Here is a 4,862-nt window from a genome sequence, read left to right as displayed (position 1 = left end):
CTTTTGTGGATGCATACCTTTCCCTCAGCCTGAGGTGACTGAACAATGTGTTTCCCTTTATCTAATCAACAGTTTGACTTTCAGTTCAAAGTCCCCTTCTTCAGGGAAGCTTCTTCAGTTGTAGCTTCCTTATAATGAGCAAAACTTTATATCAATGTTTAAGGCATGAACTATTTTCAGTCTCTGACATCTCCTCTGGACTCGCTCCAACAGGTCATTGTCCTTCCTGTGCTGGGGACCCCAGACCTGGAAGCAGTACTCAAGGTGGGGTCTCACAAAGATGCAGTATAGAGGTAGAACCACCTCACTTGACCCCCTGGCCACGCTGATTTGGATGCAGCCCAGGACGCAACTGGCTTTGGTATTTGTTCAAATACTTAAATTCTCAGATAAATAATTCAGTATTACAGTTGCAGGCACTAAATATTGATTAGTCACAGAAAGTTACTACAAAATGGCATTGCTTTTGCCTAGCTGTGTAGTCAGTCTCTTGAAAAAGGGACTGATGATATGGCTGGAAATGGATGGGCCTCAAGGGTACCTGCAGTGAGATCACATCTGCTTTGGGAGACAAAGGCAGAGCCACCCCAGTGGCCCTGACAGAGGTCTGAAGTTTCACTGCTGGATCCAGGTGCTCAGGTCTTGAGCTGGAAAGATTTAATGAAACTGCTTGGTCCTTCCTCTGCCACTGTAGGAGAGATGTAAAGGAGTAGCCAAAATAAAGTCTTATCTTCCCTGCTATGTGCCCTACTCGGATGAAGTTCAACAAGGCACCTCGAAGCAGGCTCAGCAGGAGCATATGCTCCCAGAGGAGGTCTCCCCTTGCTGTACATGAGCCTGTTGCTGCTGTAAAAACACAGGGATGCTGAGCTGCAGTGTCTTGTCCTACCCCAGCACTGAGGCAAGAGCGGCTGATGGGTATGTGTATAACTTGCTTTAGAGACCTTCCCATGTGAGCCTTCCCCATCTCCTTAGAAAGCTTTTCCTCTTTGCTAACCACACTCAGCTTCAGCAAATTATGTCCCCCTGCCTTGTCCCCATCCCTCTTGGCTTCTTCAGGGTATGGCAGTGCAGCAGGGCACCCTGCGGGCTGGGGACTACCTGGGGTTGCAGGGCTGGGCCTGGCAGCTGGACCTGTTCCACCACCTCATCCAGGAACATTCAGGGGCACTGGGGCACACTGTCCCGTATCAGGCATCTCCCTGGGGACAGGGACAGCCCTGTAAGTGCCCTCAGGCAGTGACACAGAAATTTGTTCTGTGCCTAACAGCCTTTTACCTGCCTTAAAGCTGTGTTTGCATCTGTTGGCAGTCCTGTTCTCTGAAAAAAGCCTGGTGCCCATCTCCACTCTTTTCTGCACCAGAAATTTTTCTTAGTTTTTTTGGGTCTGTCATTTCTGTAGTGCAGAGAAGCTACCATCCCACCTGAGGACTGCGATGCAGGTGACCGTCAGATGCTACTGATCCCAGATGGTATCACCTCCTGGTGGTTCCTGATGTCCCTCTATCTTGACCTCTATGCTTCCCTCATGGGGTTTACCTCGGCAGACAGAAATTTGACATTGGCACTGTGAACTCTGCTGAATCACAAAATCTCCACGCCTTAATTTCATGGGCCTCATCAATAAGTCTTGGTACTACAGCAGCTGATTAAACAGTAACTAATCCCCTTTTGTTGTTGGAGGGAAAAGTAGAACAGTGAAACCTCTTGTATGTTGTCCATCTCCTGAAGTTGAAAGGGTAAAAAGGAAGAAAAGCAAATAACTGTGCTTTGGATAAAACCTCATGATCAGAAAAGGAGCTATTTACACATGCTCCTCAAAGGATCATGTGCTAGCCAATTTTAAATTAATAAAATTTCACACCTATTTCATAGCTTTTTCTTCTTTTCTTGTGTACATTATTAATCCATAAGTGACATCAGGCAGTTCACTGACTTCTAATGGTGAGGAGTTTTGCCTGAGTGATGTGGGAAGAAGAAGCAGAGAGAGAGGACCTCATGGTAATGGTTCTCAAGGGCCAAGATCTCCCATTCTGCTCAGCCAGCCTCATCCATCCCAGTGGAAACTGCTTCAATAGTGCTGCATTAAATACAGAGAGTAACCTGTACCATCCTCCTTGGCATGGGGTTTTACCACCTGGTCTGAATGCCAGTGCTTCGAAAGGGCTGCTGCAGTTCCCTTGGGCATGAGAAAAACCCCACAACCTACCTCTTCATCAATTTTGTTTCTCTTCCATTAAAAGAACAGTTTGAGGTGGCAGGATGGCATGGAGGGGTGAAAAAGATTATCGTGCCATAAGCCCTCTGAACTCTTGTGTTGAACAGCTCTGTGACCCTGTCCTGGGGCAGCCCAGCCTGGAGTGAAGGTGTTCTGCTCTCCAGAATCACCTCTTGGACACTCTTGCCCACTAAGTTTCCTCTGCCTGAACAGGGAAAAAGCAGCTCTAATTCACAAAGGCAGAAACTGGAGTCAGTTTTTTGCACACCCGACTGATGTTTCCAAGTGTTGCCACCAGAGGATGTACCAAGCACATTTTTTGCTGTATCAACACATAAACACACAAACAGATTAAAATAGCTAGATTTACCAGCAGAGGTAGCATAACTTCTGTATCAACACGGGAAATATCAGTGTAAACAACAGTTCTTGAAAAAGAGAATGGAGAGAGAGAGGTAAGGAAGTTATGCACTGTATTTTCTGATGCATTTATCCCAGCTCTGTAATATCTAACATATTAAATGATAAATGCATTTCTGATTTCTCTAATGCATTGCTAATAGTGGGAATGTCTAACCTAGGCCACTTCCAGTATTTAAAGCAGTTTCTATCAAAGACAGCAGCCATTTTGATGTTTGAATATTTTTCATTGCTGTAATTCATCTTCTAGATCTGGGGTAGTTGGCAATTTAGACACCAGGCAGAATAGAGTGTTCAAAGAGACAATGGCTACTGGAGTGAGGCATGACTCAAAAGCTGTTTGAAAAATGGTTGCTATAAAAAAGAATGGTAGATAATGAGACAGCATTTAAAACTGGTGTTTTAGGGAAACATCTGCAATCTTCTCAAAGACAGTTGTCAAAGATTTCTTAGTGGTTACACTCTGTGTCAACAAGAAAGTATATAATTTTAACTGAAAAAAAAGAAGTTGATCTCACCCTGGCATTATCCCCCTTACTACAGGCACTGAATACTTCTAGGAAGCCACAGGTATACTTCAAAATGTATGTTCTAAAAGTGTATAATGTTGTGAAACATTCAAGAATACTCATTCTGCATTAATTATTTTCAGACTTCATTAATGGTCTGACTCTGACAATTCAGTGTCTGGTTAAGTGGAAAAACATCCCATTTGGTGGAAGAGAACCAAGCCTTGACAAATGTATTTTAAAATTATTTGTCATCACACTCTGTAATAAAGATAACTCTTTGCAGGAGTTTTATCTTTCATGGATAAACTGAGTTATATAGTCATGGTCCCATCCCGGAACCAACTCATTTATGTCTCTGTGTTTGTTTAGGCACCAAGTCTCATCTAATAACTCAGGAGTTATTAACTTTCTAAAACAACCTGTTTACTCAGTACATGACCCCTCGGTATTATGATAAGCAAACATGAAAACAGATGGATTAAGGAAAGATTCACTGGTCTCTGTTGAAGTCTTCTGAGAAGAATTATTCTGGATACACAGTAAATTGCAGTTATTGTTTATTTGAATGGGCTTGTCAGTATAAAAAATAGCAGAATAATTTCCCTTCAGTTACAGTGTTTGCAACATCTGCAATTGCTGTAGTAGAGAGCAGTGGATGAACAGATTCATCTTCCATATTGTAAATACAATCATCTTCTTTCAGCTGTCAGTGTACTATGGTTCATTTTTTAACCAATCATACACTTTTTCAGTTATTGTTACTATCACTATCCACTTAATCCTGTCCATTTGAACTCCCCTTGCAAGAGCTGGGAAGCTTGAATGTTGCAGTAAATTTGTTTATTGATCATCCAATTATAAGATAAGACAACTTTTTACTTACTTTACTTCTTCCTAATGGCAAACAAGAAAATTCTGAGGACTTTTTCATACTCTTGTATTCTCATGGCCAGTGTTAAGTATCTGTCCATGACTGCTGCAGCCCCTGGCAGACCTGTAAGACATCAAATGCCTGATCACTTTTTCTGAAAGTGGAAGGTCATTCCTCCCCCATCTCTGTGAAAGCATAAAGAGAGGAAAATGTTAGCCTTTGGCAGCCCAAGTGGCGCTCGCACTTTGGCCCATGCAGTATGCAAGCCACCATCTAAAGCTTCTCACAGTACTTTCTCTGAAATCCCTTAGCTCTAAACAGTTAGGATATAACATTCCTACTCTTAACTGTCTTTGAATTTTCTGTTTCCTCTATTTCAATAGCAGAAAAGGAAATCAAACACATCATAGAAATCTTATACACACCTGAGCAAACAAAACCCAATCAACATCTGAGGCATAGAGGAGGAGAACAGTTCAAATATTAGTATATTTTTGGTTGGAGCCTGACTGACTGGCTCCTCAGAAGCAGGGGGGAAAGCAGCCTCTGGATACAGGAACCTCTGAACCCAGCTGTACCCCAAGCAAGTCATTGCAGCTGGAGACACTAGATAAATAGACATCAGAGGCTCCACAGGGCAGACCGGGGAAGAAGTTGCTTCTGAGAGTCCTATCTATGAAGAGCCTGGAGATACAGGCACACCTGGTCTAGTCAAGCCTTTCCTTGTGATGAAGTCATTGCTGCTTGCTGCTACCACTGATGCAGCTGTGCAGTCCCACACCTATGGAGTCTGAGCCTCAAAGAAGCACAGCCTCCAGAGCAGCCTTCAAGCAGGGCTCAG

The 4,862-nt window shown here is 43.2% G+C and overlaps 1 long non-coding RNA gene across 1 annotated transcript in view; it reads left to right on the top strand.

Moving 5' to 3' along the window:
• Positions 1 to 2,589: 2,589 nt before the first annotated feature.
• The window catches only part of LOC108444996, a 22,302-nt gene continuing 20,029 nt past the window's right edge, over positions 2,590 to 4,862 (top strand). Inside the window, exon 1 of the long non-coding RNA XR_001859729.1 lies at positions 2,590 to 2,673. This is a non-coding gene — a long non-coding RNA (uncharacterized LOC108444996). The remainder of the gene's footprint in view (positions 2,674 to 4,862) is intronic.

Source organism: Corvus brachyrhynchos, unplaced genomic scaffold, assembly GCF_000691975.1.
Source record: "Corvus brachyrhynchos isolate BGI_N302 unplaced genomic scaffold, ASM69197v1 scaffold60, whole genome shotgun sequence".
Taxonomy (NCBI): Eukaryota; Metazoa; Chordata; class Aves; order Passeriformes; family Corvidae; genus Corvus; species Corvus brachyrhynchos.
Note: the sequence above shows the minus strand (reverse complement) of the source record. Positions and strands in the feature narration are given on the sequence as shown.